We start from the raw sequence: 20,742 nt of genomic DNA on the forward strand, positions 1-20,742 counted from the left end.
ATGTTATAATAGATAGATGAACTCAGACGATTGAGCACAAACATCAGGTATGATTTCTGTGAAATTACAAGATGGGTGGGAAGGGGGAGGGACTATATAGGGAATGTATGGTTATAATAAATGTGTCTTAATCAACCTTAATAATATTAAATAAATAAAAACGACATAAAAAAACAACACTGAGCCTTGAACGGGTCTTTTCTTTTACGTCACTTCCTCCCCTTCAGTCCCCGGATGAAGTTGCCATTGGGGCAAAGTGAGCAGCAGGGCCACCGGAGGAGGATCTTTAATCTCCCGGAGAGTTAACGGGGACCGGAGAGGACTGAAGCCCCGCCGGAGTTCATGAGGACCGGGGACTGGAGAGAGGAGAGCCAGAGACACCGGGGAGAGAAGAAACGGTCCTCCGAGCTGAGAGACCGGATCACTGCTAACGGCTAACGGACTGTTTAAACTGCCATTAACATACACACATACACACACACGCACACACGCACACGCACGCACACACACACACACACACATACACACACACACACACACACACACACACCGCACCACACACACCGCACTACACTTGGTGGGGTAAAGGATGTCTGCCGCCAGTATAGACCCTCAGGTAAGAAAAACCGTTAAGATGTATCCCTCCGCTGAGAGGCGAGGTGTGAGGGGGAGTGTGGCCGGGCTAGGAGGCTCTCAGAGCGGGGAGGTGAGCTGTGAAACTGCCCCCCTCACTGGAGCTTTCCACAGGCCTGGACCACAGCGAACAGTGGGTGGTGGGTTAGAGAAAAGGGACTATTTACACCCAGAGGACAGATATAAACATGTCAGTGTGCAGATAGGTTAATATGTGATGTTTTTGAATTGGTATTTTCTACATTACATTCATATAATACATTAATACACCCATATTTCACCATTATTTATAATAATATGTGATAACAGTCATATATGGGTGTATTATACATCCAAATAGACTGTTATTTCGCCCATAGTACACTGTTATTACACCCATATAACACTAGTATTACATCCCTTTTTACACTGCTATTACACCCTTATTAGACTGTTATTAGACCCATATAAGACTGTTTCCCCGAGGATACAGAAACCATTAGGGTTAGTAATAACATTGATAAAAAAATCTGAAATATAAAGTGCTACACACTGCTGCATTTACCTTAAAATAAGGTCCCAAAATAACATTAATGAATTGCATACAAGGACAATACAGAAAGTATATATAGCATATTGCACATGGCTTGTAAAATAAAACTTAAAATACATAGAAATTCTAAAAAAATAATACATAGAAACTATTATAAAAAAAATACATAGGTTCAAAAGAATAAATGAAATACATAGGCATTTTAATAATTATGTACAAACTCATAGGTGAACGATAACTGTGTATAAGGAATATTTATAAATAGAAAATGAACTACAATGTTTATAATTCATGCTTTTCCTGCACATTTGAAACCATAATGCAGTCGTGCAAATATGCTAGACTAAAAACAACATTACTAATTAAACATGTTTCTTCATACAGAAGTGGATATGAAAACCAAATGCATGTTGCAGCAGCAGTCTCTTATTCTGTGGCACTGTGTCCCTTTTCAATTAGCAGAACACTCCCAGGACAGCAGTGCATTCAGTGGTGTTGTTAATGACAAAATATAAAATATGTATTGCATTTCTTGTGTCTGCTTGTACAGTGCATTATAGACCCATGCATGTGTTGTGTTTTCTCCTTTCACATGCTTTCATCCTCTCATTGTGGCCATGAAGACATCGAAAGGACAAGATGCAAGCAAAGGTAAGAGAAGAGACTCACAATCCTGTATGAACCTCATATCCTCCCTGTGTTAAAATGTCTTATTTAATGCAGTAACGAACATACATCGTCAGCTCATCAATGGAAACACCTTGCACTTTTGAAAAGGTCAAATCTTCCAAAGGTTGTGTTTATCCTGCAGACAGAACAATCTATTTACATCTCTGTACAACACTGAACTCCCCCACACTTCTGTTTCACTCCAAGACTATAACTGCAGCCATAAGAGGAAGAGATGCACGCTAACTAGAGCAGGTTATTAAAGCAGGACTCTGGGATGTACCTCCAGCTGTACGATATGTCAGGATTCACCATCATTAGGTGTGTTTGGGAATCCTGCAGGTGTACATTTCAGTTTTGACTACAGTGTGATTCATTTTGTTGCAGCGTTCCCAGTCTCCGTGCAGAATGGCTCCCTCCACCAGAAGGACACAGTGCACGATAACGACTTTGAGCCGTATCTCACCAACCAGTCAAATCAGGTAGGAAACTGCTTCTGATGTTAAGGCGAGACACGGCAGGCAAAAACATCGTTTTTCAAGTACTGGTCAATTTTGAGATTTTGTGCTATTTTGATTCCATAACATGTTTTCTTTCAGGCTTTTGGAAGGAAAACGTACAAAATCAGGGTGTCCGCGGGTACTTAAAAAGTATTAAAAGTTGATAAATCAATTTAGCGAAAATTAAGGTTATTAAAAAGTATGAAACGGCATTTTCCAAGGTATTAAGAAGGTCCACAGCAACGACAATATGAAACACCCTTTAATTTACTGAAACAACATGTCGGGAAACTCCCTCAAGGTGGCCCCATGCATAGCGTGCCATCAAATCAATCAATCAATCAATGTTTATTTATATAGCCCAATATCACAAATGTTACATTTGTCTCGGTGGACTTTACAGTTTGTACAAAATATCAGTATGACAATACGACACCCTCTGTCCTTAGACCCTCTGTCCTTAGACCCTCTATCCTTAGACCCTCACATCGTACAAGGAAAAACTTCCGAAGAAAACCCACAGTTTAAAGGGAAAATGGGAGAAACCTCAGGGAGAGCAACAGAGGAGGGATCCCTCTCCCAGGACGGACAGACGTGCAATAGATGCCGTGTGTAAATTGAAAAGATAATACATTTGCAGCATAGGTAGTCCAAATGTTTGGAAATGCATGTGTGTATAATAGGAAGATGAATCCACGAGGATATCCATCCAGGACCTATGATCCAGGACCACAGCCACGACTCAAGATCCAGGGCTCGCGATGCAGGACAGAGGAGCGCAGGATCATCCATGACTCCGGATCCCGGCGTATATAGACACCAAAAAGAAAGACATTTGGGGAAGCTGGGTTAATCGGAACATGAGAGTACACAGGTATAGACAGAGAGAAGGAAGAAGTAAGATGTCCCCCGACAAACTAAGCCTATATCAGCAAAACTAGGGGCTGAATCTAATCAGCCCTAACTATAAGCTTTATCAAAAAGGAAGGTCTTAAGCGCACTCTTAAAAACGGATAGGGTGTCTGCCGTCCGAACACAAACTGGAAGCTGATTCCACAAATGTGGAGCTTGATAAGAAAAGGCTCTGGCTCCCATTGTACTTTTAGAGACTCTAGGAACAACCAACAACCCTGCATTCTTGGAACGCAATGCCCTAGTAGGACAGTAGGGTATAATGAGTTCTTTAAGGTAAGATGGCGCCTGCCCATTAAGGGCTTTGTAGGCGAGAAGAATAATTTTAAATTCTATCCTGTGTTATAGGGAGCCAGTGTAAGGCAGCCAGAACAGGAGTAATGTGGTCCCTTTTCCTAACTCTGGTTAGTACAACGAGCTGCAGCATTTTGAATCAGCTGAAGCGACTTGACTGACTTCTTGGTACACCCTGATAATAAAGAGTTACAATAATCCAGCCTTGAAGTAACAAATGCATGGACTAGTTTCTCTGCATCGTTTTTGGAGGCAAGATATGCCTGATTTTTGCAATGTTACGTAGATGGAAGTATGGGCGGTCCTTGAAATTGATTTTATGTGGGCGTTAAAGGATAAATCCTGATCAAATATAACACCAAGATTCCTTACAGTCTCACTGGAGGCCAAATTAATGCCATCCATAGTTAGTATATCCTTAGATAATTTGTTTCGTAGATTCTTCGGGCCAAGTACAATAACTTCAGTTTTGGTCGTGTTTAACATCAAAAAGTTTAAGGTCATCCACGTTTTTAAAATGCTGCTTCTTATTTTAAGTTTCGTTGCCTTGCTCCGCTCTGTGTGGGGGGGGGCGGGGGTTATCTGCTGGTGGACTACCTGAGAGATATACAGCAGGAGAACACGCCGTCCACCGCGGAGAAGACACAGAAGGGCAACCATGACAACCATGCTCCGGGGTCTTCTTCGCTGCTTTTGGTGTATTTTGTGGCGGCAGCAGCGCCACTTACAGGCCTGGCATATGTACTACAGCGTTTCCAGCGGTCTAGTGTGAACGGACACGTTAATGAATCGAATGCGTGTGAACGGAAGACTTTTTTGCGTTTGCGTATGCGTTTTACTGTCAGCGTCCTCGTGGGGCCGGGGTCTAAGCCAAACTATATCCGGTCACAGAGATCTGCTATTTTAAAGTAAGGTCAACACATATCGACCCTAAATATAGTCTATATTAAGAACGAGAAAAGTCTTAACATATATATCGTTTTTTGTAAACATATGACAAATGTGTGAGGGTGATGACGTCAGAGCATCGTCCTATGTGCCGGGCTTAGCCCCGGACAGCCCCAGCCCAATTTAACCCCTGGGTATTTGTGAGGGAGCTCCTATATGGCATTACCCCGCTGAAGCTCACCAAAGTTTAATATATTTCATAGTTCAAAGTTTTGTCAATTGTTTTGTTTATTGGTCAAATCCTGGTTTCTACTGGTTTCTGAGGAGTTTGACTGGAATGAAAGAGCACAGAGTACAGAAGCAACAAAGCAGCATACTGCATTAAAGCTGACCTTCACAGAGAGGTTGAAGTTCATGGAGAGGAGGCTTCAGTAGTCTGTCTGCACTCTGTTTAGTTGTGCTATCTTACAATCAATATAGTAAATGTGAGTGTCGCCAATGTAACCAGTTAGAACTCGAAGTTGCGATGAGGTCTTAAAATGTATGGAAAGGGTCTTAAAAAAGGTCTTAAAAGGTATTAAATTCTGTAGATTTCTCTTAAGTTAAAAAAATTATCCTATTCACCTGGGGTGTCTCGCCTTAAGAAGAAGCTTATTTCATAGCGTGGACTTTCATCGTTTTTTTACACATGGTGTTTAAACTTCAAAGCTACACTCATTAATATAAGTATCATATCATATTTTATCCAAACATTTCTAAGATAAGATCAGATTAACTTTATCGATACCAATTATAATTTTTTTTGCGTCATAGGCACGTTACAATGAGGCATTGCACCGTATGTGAAAATATAAACAAACACAAAATATCAACATCTCAAAATAGAAAATGAAACAGAACTACAGAGTTAAATATATACAAGTTGACAGTGAAAGACTGTCTGTCAAACAAACACAATGAAGGACCAAATTATAGCTAACAAGAATTAAAAGTAAGCTTATTTACAATAACTCCAGAGCCCTGTAAAGTCAACCTTTCCTAAATCGGGACAGGTGTATTTATTTTGAAAACTCACAACAGCTTTATGTCTAGTTAAGTATCCATATTTGTTTTTCCTTTCAAAAGCAACATTTTCAGTGCAGTCAAAAAACAGTGATGTTACACAAAGAAAGAAAACGACTTTATTGTAATTAAAGGGGACCTATCATGCAAAATGCACCTTTTGATGTCTATTATACATAAATATGTGTCCCCGGCAGTGTTTCCGCCAGACCAAGGCTGAGAGGGCGTCCACCCAGAGAGCGGGGGGGGGTGCTTGAATTTTGACTTGAGCCGTCCCTTATAGATACTGTCTTTTTACGTTAGTGAGCCGGATCATTTTGGCTCGGCTCTCTTAAAGCGCCGGCTGTTTCTCCCAAACGGCTCTTCATGTTACCACAGTTTACCACGGAGGCTCTGGTGCTCGCAGCTCACGCGCGTGCTCCACTAAAACCCCCCTGCTCATCGCGTCCAAATCGCGCACATTCCGTGTTGTCCCGTAGCAGGCACCGCCGATGTCGGGTAAACGATCTTCAATACGCCGAAAAGAATCCCACCAGACTCCTTAACCCCTCCAACAGAGGGATGTCCTTTTCCTTTTTCCTGTTCGTCATTTCAAGCGATAAAAACTCTTCATCTTCTCTCGAATTATTAATATTTCTGGACGCCCTCGGCTCGAGTTCAGGGCGTCCCGAGCTGAATAAGGGCGGCAAGACGCCCCCCTGGCGGAAACGCTGGTCCCCGGTGTGTCGGGGAACTCACAAAGTGTCAGAAAATAAAACCCTCTCTCTTTTCCTCCGTACGCAAATCTCTAAAAACGGGGGTACAATGGAGCTGATCCAGATTTGTGTCTGATATGACGTAATATCTGAAATGTGGGCGTATCCTCCAAGTATGCTGGAGATTGGAACAGTCCTTCGGCGGCACTCGATGGCGTAGCATCCTTGAAATATTGGCTTGGAAGCCAAAATCCTCGCGATTGAGAAACGGCCAGAATCTGCCGGATCCCGCATGATCCCCGAATCAGCACTTTAGTAACAGGAAGTGAAATAGAGGGGTATGAGGCATGGCTAGAATGGGTGGTCTGTTTGGTATTTTGAGCAAAACACTTCATAATAATAATCATTTCAATTTCTATAGCGCCTTTCACGAAACCCAAGGACGCTTTACAATGGGACACATGGACCCACATTCATAGACATGTTTTTCATAAATCTGAGACCCATGCTATTGCCTAATTGCATGATAGGTGACCTTTAAGGTATTTTTTCTATTGGGATGGAGATGATGTCTTAAAACAAGGTTTCAGCCGGTCCTTACCAAGTCTTTAAAAGTTGTCTGAAATGATACGGATAAAAAGGTTCGAAAAAGCCTTGAATGTCTTAAAGGTTTTAAAATCAATGCTCTTCTGTTGTGACATCTGCAAATCACAAAGACAGTTATCGAGCTTATTTTATTTGTATCGTCACCCTTTCCATTGTGACTGCCATGCCTCCCTACCAGCATTTGAGGATTTATGTTGCTGTTATATATTAGGTTTAAATATGTAAATGAAGTCATTCTAGGACCTATTTTCATGAATGGGCTCCTCATTTACCCTGATACTTCATAGGAACACAAGACACAAATAGATATGACATTGTGCTTGTTGAAACCTTTCTATGTACAGTCTGTGGTGGAAAGCTGCAGAAACCCTGTGAGGTGTGACGATAGACTTTTAAAAAACCTTATAAAAGTTTGGATATACATTCGGAGCATCCTTTGTGTTTTTAGGACACAGATTATTTTATTCTGCACTGACCTTCAAAACACACCTCTTCAGACTGGCGTTTAATGTGTGAATAATGTTGAGTTGCTGTTTTAATATTTTTCAAGTAAAAAGTCATGATTTTGAGAAAAAATACATGTTTGTTTTTTGGTTGAAAAAATACATAATTTTTTTGATTTTGAGAAAAAATACATAATTTTTGATTTTGAGAAAAAATTAGGGCTGTCAGTCGATTAAAAATATTTAATCACGATTAATCGCATGATGTCCATAGTTAATTGCGATTTTTTTATCTGTTCTAAATGTACCTTATAGGAATATGTTTCAAGTTTGTAATACTCTTATCAACATATGAGTGGACAAATATGCTTTATGCTAATGTTTGTTTATTATCACTGGAACAATGACAAATATTCTCCTGGATATTCTCAACACAACAACCTGGAACCTCCCTCTCTCTCTTACACTCTCTCCCAACCCTGTGTACTTCTTTGCACTGAGCCAGCCGCTCCTCTGTCTTCATAACAGTCAAAGCATGAGACTGAAGTTCCCACTCTGGGTCAAAATAATGCGCTGTGATGTGCAGTCAACACGTTGGATGCGATCCGAATGATCTAACGCAGCCCCTCGTCCTCCACAGTGTTAAGCTGTAGCCCCCCAGTTAGCTATCGCTGTTGAAAGCTTGCTGCTCCTAGACGCCGTGTCCAGGCGTCTCCCCGGAAAACTTTCAAGCGTGGTCTGCCGCAAGCGAGCGGGGCTGTTGGCATCAGCTGTGTGCTTGGCTTGCCGTTTAAAACACCTTTTTTTGTATCCATATCTCTCGCTAGAATCTCCCACCATCCAACTAACAACAACAACAACAACAACAACGTCAAGCCTTTGGGCTCTGAAACTACGGGGCGGACCGAGGACAAATACACATGCGTTAATCGCACGTTAAAATAATTAGTGGCGTTACAAATGTTTTGCGTTAACACGTTATTAACTTGACAGCCCTCGACAAAATACATACTTTTTTGATTTTGAGAAAAATTCTGAATTTTGAGAAAAAGTCAGAATTTTTTGATTTTGAGAAAAAAAGTCAGAATTTTTTGATTTAGAAAAAAAGTCAGAATTTTGATATTTTGAGAAAAAAGCTAGTTGACTCTCTGTATGTGATGACTACTTCCATTCTGGAGAGGATCACAAATACATGGATCCTGAGATTGAAGCTCAAGCCGGGGAGCAGGGAGATTTTTCTAACAGCCTGCAATGATCTTAACTCTCTCTCTGTTTCCAGAACAACAGCTATCAGTCCATGACGGACCCCTACCTGTCCAGCTACTACGCCCCCTCCATCGGGTTCCCCTTCCCCCTCAGTGAGGCTCCCTGGTCCACGGGCGGCGACCCGCCCATCCCCTACCTGACCCCCTATGCCCCCCTCAGCAATGGAGACCATCACTTCCTGCACGACACGGTGTTCGGGCAGCCGGGGGGTCTCGGCAACAGCATTTACCCCCCCCACCGCTTCAACTTCTTCCCAGAAAACCCGGGTTTCTCTGCGTGGGGAACGAGCGGCGGCGGCTCTCAGGGCCAGCAGACTCAGAGCTCGGCATACGGGGGGGGGCGGCGGCAGCTACAGTTACCCTCCTTCCTCCCTGGGGGGTACGTTGGTGCCTCCTTCCTCCCTCGGGGGTACGCTGGTGGCCCCCGACGGGCAGACGGGCTTCCACAACGACAACCTGAGCAACAAAGCGCCCGGTATGAACAGCCTGGAGCAAGGCATGCTGGGACTGAAGATCGGAGGAGGAGGGGGGGGGGACGGCGGGGTGAAGAGCGTCGGGTCTATTGGGGGGGGGGGGTCGTCACAGGAAATGGAGGCACCCCGATTGGTTTGCCTCCCCCGAAAATAGCATCCTGGGCGGCCATCGCCAGCAAACCAGCGAAAATGCAACAGCAGCAGAAAATGATGAGAAACAACAAACCCCCCCTCATGGCAGGGCCTCCCCCCCCTCAAACCCTCAAAAATCACAACATGGACATTGTTGACACGTGGGATAATAATAAAGGAGGCAATATCAAGATGGCGCCCCCCCAACACCACCACCACCACCATCCCCACCATCATCATCCTCACCAGCAGCAGATGCACCTTCACTCTGCTCAGTCTCTGGTGCAGCAGATGACGATGCAGGGCCCCCCCCCTCCTCAGAGCTACCAGAACCACGGCTCGACCCCCCCGACGCGCTGGGTGGCGCCGCGCAGCCGCAACCTGTGCTACGGGGGGGGCAGCCTGGACAGCAGCGGCTCCTCTAATGGAGGCACTGGAGGAGGGGGTCTGCCTCCAGACTCGGGGCTGGACTCTCATCCCGTCCTGGAGAAACTGAGAGCCTCGAACGCCTACAACCCGCAAGAGTTCGACTGCAGCCTGAAGCACGGTCGCGTGTTCATCATCAAGAGCTACAGGTACATATATGTTCACTTTAAAAGTCCCATGTCATGGCCATTTCTACTGATCATAATTCCATTGTTGAGGTCGACTAGAATAGATTTACAATTTTCAATTTTCCAAACTCACTATTGTATAGTCTGTGTATTCACTCTCTGTCCTACACTGCTTGTTGGAGCTCCTGCCCCCCCCAGTGTGCTCTGATTGGTCAGCTCGCCCACTCTGTTCTGATGAGTCCACCACCGTTACAGCGGAACATCAGTGATTATGTGTTACAATGGCGTTTGTTAGCAACCAGGAAATGACACCAGTAATGACAAACGGATGAGAATGCTGCGTGGGGTCTGGGTGCCGTGTTGGCAGGACGTTGGGGGGCTCGCTGCTGTGAGGAGCGGACAGTGTGAGCTGGGTTACTGGTGTCGTTTCCTGGTTGCTGCGTGGGGTCTGAGCTCAGGCTGAGTGAGTGTGTGTGTGTGCGGATTGCTCCATTTGGACTTAGTGACGTCAACAGGCCCCGGAAGCAAACAATGGAAAAAGAGAAATGTCCAACGAGGCGTTCTGAGCAGCACAGACAGGTCTTCTCTGTGTTAGAGTTTTACTCGCTACAGGGTGCACTTTGAGGGTTAGTGACTCTGCAGACCGATTACATGCAGAAGCTACAGAACACACAAGGGGACGGGTAATAACCAGAAAAGAATGACATAGGACCTTTAAGTCATTAGTCAATGTATTCACGTTAGAAACAAAACAAACAATTATAATTATAACGAGAAGCAAAAAGTGAAAAAACGTTCAAGGTATAAACAAATTAATTCTCATAGTTTTCCATGTTCAAAAGTTTCAAGGCTTTTATTGTCATTCGTACATAGCTGCAGTGTAGATATGTCAAGGAACATCTGAGGTCAGAGGCTGCTCCAACAGAGCAACACAATCAAACCGGTGAAATAGTGCAATAAGAGTCTATATACAAGTGAAAAGGGGGAAGAAGAAGCTTGATATTTGATTCATTGTTATAAACAAATCATTTTTTTGTACAAAAGAACAAGTAACTTTTACAACGACAATTAATTTCGTATTTTAAAGTTACTTAACTGTATGTATTACACGGCTTCATCATCAAGAGCTACAGGTACGTATATGTTCATTCTTATTTCATTTGTTATTTTAAAGGTCTCCTATCATGCAAAAGCTCTATGTGTTACACAGAGGAGAGAGGGAGGTGTGCTCACAACGCAACACAAGTTCAATGAAAGGAAAGTGCAGAGCAGGAAGTATTAAAGGTCTCCTATCATACAAAATGTGTCAGGGAACAAAACCCTCTCTCTTTTCTTCCGTACCCAAATCTCTAAAAACGGGGGAACAACGGAGCTGATCCAGATTTGTGTCTGATATGACGTAATATCTGTCTCTTTCCCGATGTAAGTCAATGGGAAAGAGTCTTTCTGGGCCCAGTGACGTCACGGACTGATACGGAAATTGTAGTACCGCCGTTTGGCCACAACGAATATTTTCATCAGAGTCCGGAGCACTTCCTGGGGGCTTGTGCGCAACGTGTTTTGGACGTAATATGGTCTTTGTTTACATTAGCAAGCATCGCTAACACTCCGAGCTAACCTGTACTGGAGAGAGTATGTGTAAAGAAGCAGGAAATAAAAAGGAGCTCACCTTGTGGTAAACCTGAGAGAGAGAAAGCATTTGAGCATATCTGAGACCCATAATATATGCCTAAGCATGATAGGAGATCTTTAAAGTTACTTAACGGTATATCATTTTATTTTTACCTTTGATTTTATCTTTAAGTTTATTAATCTCTAATCTGTGTGAATCTGTGCTGTCCTGTATTTCCCCACAGGGATTAATAAAGGTCCGTCTTATTTTATCTGCTCAAAGATTGTTGGTCCACCCTGTCAGAGACTTTCTGACTCAGCAGACCATAATAACCTGAGAGGCTGTCCAACAGCATCATCTGGGACCCAACGCATGCTCTAACAGAGAATCTGAACTGCTACCATCTGATGGAGATTCACTAAAGTCAGCCTGAAGCATCCTTTGTGCTCCGGTCTGTCCTCTCAGTGAACACAGAGCTGAATCCAGATCAGATGCACGCTGAAGGCTCTTTGAGCAGCTTTTCTCTCAGTGATCCTGCTGTTATGTTAAATGTTTGTTGTTCATGTATTGTGTCTTGATATGTGTCTGTTGATGTAACACATGGAGCTGCTGTGATGCAGCAGTTTCAGACTTGATCTGACCGTTAAAGTGTTATCGTATGAAATGAAATTTGTTTTAGGTTGACTTGACAAAATCTCTCTCTCTCTCTCTCTCTCTCTCTCTCTTCCCCCCCCTAGATAAAATAGCTAAGTGTGTTATGTATAACTCTTACGGCCCGTCCACACAGCGGCGTGCGTTGAAGCTTCCAACGCTTCTGCCCATTCACTTTGAATGGGGTGACGTCACTTTTAGCCGAACTGCATCGTGGGAAGCGACGCGGAGCGTTGCTGGCGTGGCTCGCTGCAAAAGTTGAGCAATGTTCAACTTTTGACGCCTCGGCAGAAGCGTCAGCCAATCGAATCATATGCAAGTACAAGCTCTAGCCAATCAAACCGCTGCTTGTGTGTCAGGGGCGGGAGATTCATGTGATTGGTTGTTGGTCGAGTGTCAGACACGCCCGCCGGCAAGCGTCAACGCACGCCGCCGTGTGGACGGGCCGTTAGTGTGTGTCGCTCCGCTCTCCGGTCCGTCACAGCGGGCGGAGCTGCAGGGTTTCTGCTTCACACACGTTGCATTCCACTATTTTACTGTCATTTTCGGACACCTTAAAATACTGCCAGACCGGTGAAGCTTTTTTGGCGAGCTTGTTTTGCCGCGCACGTCATGTGATCGGCTCTCGTGATCGGCATTTTTATCCCTACCCGTAGTGATCAAATCTGAGAGTTTCAGCTCCTTCTGTACTTTATTCCAGGCAGAATGGGCAGCAGATTTAAAAGCTTTTTTACCCAGTTCTCACTTTAGGAACCAGCATCTGAATAAAATCTTGTTTTTTTACACATAAGGGGGAACCAGCCCAAGCAGAGGTGTATATATAAAACCCAACCAATGTAATGTGCACTGTTCCTGCTAAATAAATAAATGAATGCATAAAACAAGTATTATCTTCTCTTCCAGCGAGGACGACATCCACCGCTCCATCAAGTACTCCATCTGGTGCAGCACGGAGCACGGGAACAAGCGTCTGGACTCGGCCTTCAGGACCATGAGCTCCAAGGGCCCGGTGTACCTGCTGTACAGCGTGAACGGCAGCGGGCACTTCTGCGGCGTGGCGGAGATGCGTTCGCCCGTGGATTACGGCACCAGCGCGGGGGTTTGGGCGCAGGATAAGTGGAAAGGGAAGTTCGACGTCCACTGGCTGTTCGTGAAGGATGTGCCCAACAGCCAGCTGCGCCACATCCGCCTGGAGAACAACGACAACAAGCCCGTCACCAACTCACGCGACACTCAGGAGGTTCCTCTGGAGAAGGCCAAGCAGGTGCTGAAGATCATCGCCCAGTACAAACACACCACCTCCATCTTCGACGACTTCTCCCACTACGAGAAGAAGCAGGAGGAGGAGGAGGTGGTGAAGCAGGTAGGGGCTCCCTCAAGACTTAAGTCACCTATTCTGCAAAGTCCCCTCTTCTCCATGTCTCTTCTACATCAACATGTGTCCCCTCTTCTTCACGTCTCTTCTACATCAACATGTGTCCCCTCTTCTTCATGTCTCTTCTACATCAACATGTGTCCCCTCTTCTTCACGTCTCTTCTACATCAACATGTGTCCCCTCTTCTTCATGTCTCTTCTACATCAACATGTGTCCCCTCTTCTTCATGTCTCCTCTACATCAACATGTGTCCCCTCTTCTTCATGTCTCTTCTACATCAACATGTGTCCCCTCTTCTTCATGTCTCTTCTACATCAACATGTGTCCCCTCTTCTTCATGTCTCTTCTACATCAACATGTGTCCCCTCTTCTTCATGTCTCCTCTACATCAACATGTGTCCCCTCTTCTTCATTTCTCTTCTACATCAACATGTGTCCCCTCTTCTTCATGTCTCTTCTACATCAACATGTGTCCCCTCTTCTTCATGTCTCTTCTACATCAACATGTGTCCCCTCTTCTTCATGTCTCTTCTACATCAACATGTGTCCCCTCTTCTCCATGTCTCTTCTACATCAACATGTGTCCCTCTTCTTCATGTCTCTTCTACATCAACATGTGTCCCCTCTTCTTCATGTCTCTTCTACATCAACATGTGTCCCTCTTCTTCATGTCTCTTCTACATCAACATGTGTCCCCTCTTCTTCATGTCTCTTCTACATCAACATGTGTCCCCTCTTCTTCATGTCTCTTCTACATCAACATGTGTCCCCTCTTCTCCATGTCTCTTCTACATCAACATGTGTCCCCTCTTCTTCATGTCTCTTCTACATCAACATGTGTCCCCTCTTCTTCATGTCTCTTCTACATCAACATGTGTCCCTCTTCTTCATGTCTCTTCTACATCAACATGTGTCCCCTCTTCTTCATGTCTCTTCTACATCAACATGTGTCCCCTCTTCTTCATGTCTCTTCTACATCAACATGTGTCCCCTCTTCTTCATGTCTCTTCTACATCAACATGTGTCCCCTCTTCTTCATGTCTCTTCTACATCAACATGTGTCCCCTCTTCTTCATGTCTCTTCTACATCAACATGTGTCCCCTCTTCTTCATGTCTCTTCTACATCAACATGTGTCCCCTCTTCTTCCATGTCTCTTCTACATCAACATGTGTCCCCTCTTCTTCATGTCTCTTCTACATCAACATGTGTCCCCTCTTCTTCATGTCTCTTCTACATCAACATGTGTCCCCTCTTCTTCATGTCTCTTCTACATCAACATGTGTCCCCTCTTCTTCATGTCTCTTCTACATCAACATGTGTCCCCTCTTCTTCATGTCTCTTCTACATCAACATGTGTCCCCTCTTCTTCATGTCTCTTCTACATCAACATGTGTCCCCTCTTCTTCATGTCTCTTCTACATCAACATGTGTCCCCCTCTTCTTCATGTCTCTTCTTCTACATCAATATGTGTCCCCTCTTCTTCATGTCTCTTCTACATCAACATGTGTCCCCTCTGTGGAAAGAGACTCTGAAAGTTTCAGGAACAAAGATTCTCTCTCTTTTTGATCCATTTCTATAAAAACCTGTCTGAAAATGAGCTGATCAGATTTTGGCCACTTGATGATGTCATAACGATGTTTTGTCTTGTGTAACCATTAGCCAATCAGCAACCAAGGTAACCCCCCCCCCCCTTATCACCTGAATCTCCTCCTAGAGCACCATTGAGTTCTTTGTAACCAAATGTCTCTCAGAGGGGCGTGGGGAGGGGCTCCTTATTTTCATCTGAAGTAACAGACAGAGAATCAGCACTTTGGAAACATGGCTGAAACAGAGGGGATTATGGGTAATGCTGCAATGATCTGTTTGGTGTTTCAGCCAATCAGAGACAGGCTCTGTATATATCTGAGAACTGTACTATATTGATAAAAAAGAGTATATTACAGGACCTTTTTAAAAGTAATAAACGTTGTAAAAAAAGACCCTCCCCTTATAACAGTCTCAAAGCTGATTTCTCTTTATCTTCATTCAAACTAGGGGTGCACCGAATGGGAAATTCTTGGCCGAAACCGATACCGAAAATAGGAAACAGTTGGCCGAAAACCGAATGCCGAAAGGCCGAAAATGATTAATAGAAATATATATATATATAATGTATACATTTTTTACCAATGTTGTTCAGCTACCTGATTATGGAAATAGACATGATTATGGCAAAACTTAAATAATAATCACTATTATGGGTCCATAAAACATTTATTCAGCACTTTTGAATGCATACAGTACATTTATATATGTCATGTATTATTGCTAAAAACATCATATCGCAGTCTTAGTGTCGCCAACTCGTTTCTAATATGCAAAGACAACAAATGCGTCTATGATGTATTTTCGATCAGACGAGATCTCTCTCTCCCGTCTGTGTGCGAGGGGGCGGGGCAGTTTACACACACGCAGCTGCTACATGCAGCGGAGCACACTGCGGAGATGGCGGAGAGAACGCGCTCCGAGGTGTGGTTAAACTTTACCCGTCTCGATGTGGAGAATACTTGTTACCATAAGTGCAATAAGAGTTTAGCATGTAAGCACGAGCAATTTGTCTAAACATTTAGCAAAAGTGCACCGCATGCAGACGGAGGAATGCACCGGGTTCGACCGTCTTTCTAGCAGCTCTGTAGCCCCATCCACGAGTAACGTTTCCACGTCAGGTGTTATGTATGCTAGCAGCAACACACGGAGTTAACTACATGATACAAACATGGGTTAATGATTAGAGGAAACTGAGTTATTTAGTTTGTTAAAGTTTCAGCTATTCTGTTTACAGTCTGTCATCAGATTATTTAATACGATTTGTTAAAGGCTCAAGGCAATCTCGATGACAAGGTCAATGTCCCCCCCCCCCCCCCCCTGTGAGCCAGCCGCGAGCATGGTCGCCGCGTCTTTATTACGTCATCACAACAACACGTTAGGTTACCAACGTAAGCCTGTTCTGACATTCGGTGATATTTTTTCAGAAAGCCGAAAGGGCCTTTTTAACCATTTTCGGCCGATAATTTTCGGTGGCCGAATATTCGGTGCATCCCTAATTAAAACAGTTTGAAGGTTTGATGATGAAATATTAAATTATGATGACGTGTTTTTCTAATATAACCACATTTCTTTTCCAGAGCTATGAACCTGCCCCAATACAGAACCGGTCCAGAATCGATCAGGTAAAATCTGCTTTATTAACATTTCTCTGAAACCTACACATGTTCATATTAACACAATATAAATACTTTTAAAGGGGACATCTTGGTTTTAAAGGTCACCTATCATGCTATTTGTAGGCAATAGATATATAAAAAAACATGTCTATGAAGTGTTTTGCTTAAAATACCAAACAGATCACCCATTCTAGCCATGCCTCATATCCCTCTGTTTCACTTCCTGTTTCCAAAGTGCTGATTTGGGGAATAAAGGTTTAAAAACAAAAACATTGATACAAATTAAAAAAGGAGGGGTCTGAGCTCATGCGGGACCCGGCAGCTACTGTCTAAACTAAATGCTGCCGTGATGAAACGCCATATCATGGATTATCAAGGATTCTCTCTGAAACAGTTTGGAGCTCAAAGGCTTTCTCTCTTGCCGGTTATACCACAAGGTGAGTTCCTTTTTACTTCCTGCTTCTTCACACACATGCTCTCCAGTACAGGTTAGCTCTGAGTGTTAGCGATGCTAATGTAAACACCAACCATATTACGTCCAAAACAGTCGGGCATTGTTTCTGATAGCAACTTTCTGATTGGGCCGTGGGTCCACATTTCAGATATTACGTCATATCGGACGACAATCTGGATCAGCTCCGTTGTTCCCCCGTTTTTAGAGATTTGGGTACGGAGGAAAAGAGAGAGGGCTTTATTTTCTGACGCTGCGTGAGTTCCCCGACACACCGGGGACACATGTTGATGTATAAGAGACATCAACAAGTGCATTTAGCATGATAGGTCCCCTTTAAAACCACTGTAGGAGTCACAAGAAATGTGTTTATTCTCATCACTGCTTCAGAAACACAACTATAGGAAATCATCATTACACACGCTAACAAGATAATCCACAATTCATTTTCTGTTAAAGCTGCTCCACAGTGGATCTCAATCCCAGCTGCAATCAGAGAACACAACACATTTATTTGTATTTAAATCCCAATTAAAAACAGTCGGTCTGTTATCTTCTGGTATATTGCTTTTTTTATTAACATTTCCAGTATTGTATGTGTTTTTTTATTGTTTACTTGTTATTTTAAATCAAATGTGTCTCATTAGGGCACTATAACTGTATAACATTTCTTATTCTCTGTTGATCAGTGTTTCTCAAACTTTTTCATACCAAGGACACTTAACCAATAACCACACACCCACGGACCACCTGACTCCCCAAACATCCAGAAGCAAAAAGCCTGCTCACCACTCCAACAGTTTATAACAAACTACAGCCTGATAATGACAGCTTAACCTTCTCGCCTCATTCACACATTAAATCAATAATATAAATACAACTACAGATTCTACAAGCATTTCGTTCAAATGCGATTTAAAATGCTCTCAGGTTTTACACCTCTTATGAAATGTACACTACATTTATTACGGAGTTTATGTCCGAGCCAACAGACTCACAGATCGTTTTCTACTGAGAGAAATGCAAAACACACCACATGTAGTACGACTCAACCCTCCGCTGTGGATTTTCAAAACAAAATACAGTAAAACTTTGGTCGCAGGCCCAAAACTCTCTGAGGTCTAAGCCCTTTTTTCACATGTTAGGCTCGTGACCGACATGACCCTTGGTGACCATCGGGCTGGCCTGCATGGTCAGCCCCAACAACAGCCTCTGATCATCAACAGACTCCATGCAATGCTTCATCGGATGCATATATTAGATGCTAATCTCTATCTAACCCCATAACATCTAAATCTACTTCCAGCATGGACACATGTTCATAAAACATATGTTAGTTTTATACGCTTCTTGAAATAAAATAAAAAACACATACATTTTCTAGAACAGATTACAAGTCGCCTGGAAATGGTACAAACAAGTGGCAACATGTGTGACGAAGGTGTTGCGCTGGGCTATATCCTGCAATCGAAAGGACTCGCTCCATTGCGGAGATATTCCCGCGAGAGTGCGGAAAACTTTTATTTATTTATTTATTTGAAATGTGAAATGTTACCAATACACTCACGGACCACTAGAGGGCGGTCACGGACCACACTTTGAGAAGCACTGTGTTGATAATATGATGAGAAATGGATGACTCTGTCTTCACTTCTTTCATCTCTTCCTCCCAGGATCGTCAGAAGTGAACAGAAGACGACCGCTGATGAAATCTAGATTTAAAAAATGAAACACAAGGACATCAAAAATAAATTTAAAACTAATATTTTATTTTCTATTTAACTCCGTGGACACGCTCCGGTCTCAGATGCAGGGATGAAGCTCCAATGATATATTTCTTTGTTCTTTTTTATTTTTTCCAGCCTTACAAATCTCTCTGGCTCGCCACCAAGCATCGTCACCTAAATATAAAGAATAAGAAATATGTGCACGTGTGTTTCTGAACTCTCTCTACGACATGCTGCTGATTCTCACTTTGTGCTTCGTGTGTTGGACAAATGTGAAGTGCTTGTGTTGGAGTGAGCAGGACTTTATTGACAAATGTCTGCTATCTGTTTGTTGTGTTTTATATTATCAGAAAAAAATCTATTAACATGTGAGGGGTGTTTTATTTTGGCGGGTTGATGTGTACACTGACGGTACGTCCACACGGCAGCGTCGCGTGCTTCAATGGAGACGCTTCCCCTTCACTTCGAATGGGGTGACGTCACGCTTTGCCGAACTGCATCGTGGTTCCGTCGCTTCGCTTTGCCTCCGTCGCTCGCTTCAAAGTTGAGAGAAGTTCAACTTTTCAAGCGTCGTCGGAAGCACCAGCCAATCAAATCATATGCCAGTACAAGCTCTAGCCAATCAAACCACATGCTTGTGTGTCCGGGGCGGGAGATTAATGTGATTGGTTGTTGGTCCAGACACGCCCACCGGCAAGCTTCAACGCACGCCGCCGTGTGGACGTACCGTGAAGTGTGCAAAGGTTGTGGCGTTAGAAAGCGTAAATGTTAGGTAAATATTTTTGAGTTATGCATCACCTGGCTTATTAAACTAATCCTCCTCTTGCTCTTCTTCCTCCTCCTCCTCCTCCTCCTCCTCCTCCTCCTCCTCCTCCTCCTCCTCCTCCTCCTCCTCCTCCTCCTCCTCCTCCTCCTCACCTGGCTTATTAAACTAATCCTCCTCTTGCTCTTCTTCCTCCTCCTCCTCCTCCTCCTCCTCCTCCTCCTCCTCCTCCTCCTCCTCCTCCTCCTCACCTGGCTTATTAAACTAATCCTCCTCTTGCTCCTCCTCCTCACCTGGCTTATTAAACTAATGGTTACATTTAACATTAATTTGAATAAAATGTGATTTTTTTTAAAAGTACATGTTCCAGAAATGCTCGAGCTTCAGGGAAAAGATGTCTAGAGAAGAAACGCTCTGAAAGGAAGTCCCTCTGAGTCCTCTTTAACAAATATCCCTGTTTCATTTCAGCTTTTTATCAACAAAGTGCTTTTTGGCTGATTTAACCCGTTACCATGACGTCTGATTTAACCCGTTAACATGACTTCTGATTTAACCCGTTTCCATGACGTCTGATTTAACCCGTTACCATGACGTCTGATTTAACCCGTTACCATGACGTCTGATTTAACCCGTTACCATGACGTCTGATTTAACCCGTTACCATGACGTCTGATTTAACCCGTTTCCATGACTTCTGATTTAACCCGTTTCCATGACGTCTGATTTAACCCGTTACCATGACGTCTGATTTAACCCGTTACCATGACGTCTGATTTAACCCGTTACCATGACGTCTGATTTAACCCGTTACCATGACTTCTGATTTAACCCGTTACCATGACTTCCATTTAGAAACTCTGGAGGAAATGTAGCATGTTTCTGCTTTTCGACCTGCCACCGTTTTCTTTCTTGTTATTTCTTAACATACTGATTATAATCTCAGCTTCATCTCCATGGCGATAACCTGTCCTCCTCATCAGAGACTGTAAGCTTTAATGTTTGGGAGGGTCTCCAGCTGTTTGTAGCATCAATAAAGAGACCCTGAGACCCCATGTGACTCTTCTGTTTCTTACTTGCTGTATTGTGTTATTCCTCCTCCTCTTCCTCCTCTTCCTCCTGACTCTTCTGTTTCTTACCTGCTTGCTGTATTGTGTGTGTGTGAGAGGAGTGTGACTGTGGAGCAATCAGTTATATTATTGGATTATAAAAGTTTATGCAAACAAATGTTTTCAAAGTGGCCCCTGAATGAATGTTGTATCAGAGGTCACTATCACATCCTTAGATTTGATCATGTTCAT

At 43.5% G+C, this 20,742-nt stretch overlaps 1 pseudogene; it reads left to right on the plus strand.

Annotated features, from left to right (window-relative positions):
* The first annotated feature begins 220 nt into the window (after positions 1-220).
* LOC117533515 lies at positions 221-18,696 on the plus strand (annotated as a pseudogene).
* The last annotated feature ends 2,046 nt before the right edge of the window (positions 18,697-20,742 follow it).

The sequence above is a fragment of the Gymnodraco acuticeps genome, unplaced genomic scaffold, assembly GCF_902827175.1.
Source record: "Gymnodraco acuticeps unplaced genomic scaffold, fGymAcu1.1, whole genome shotgun sequence".
Taxonomy (NCBI): domain Eukaryota; kingdom Metazoa; phylum Chordata; class Actinopteri; order Perciformes; family Bathydraconidae; genus Gymnodraco; species Gymnodraco acuticeps.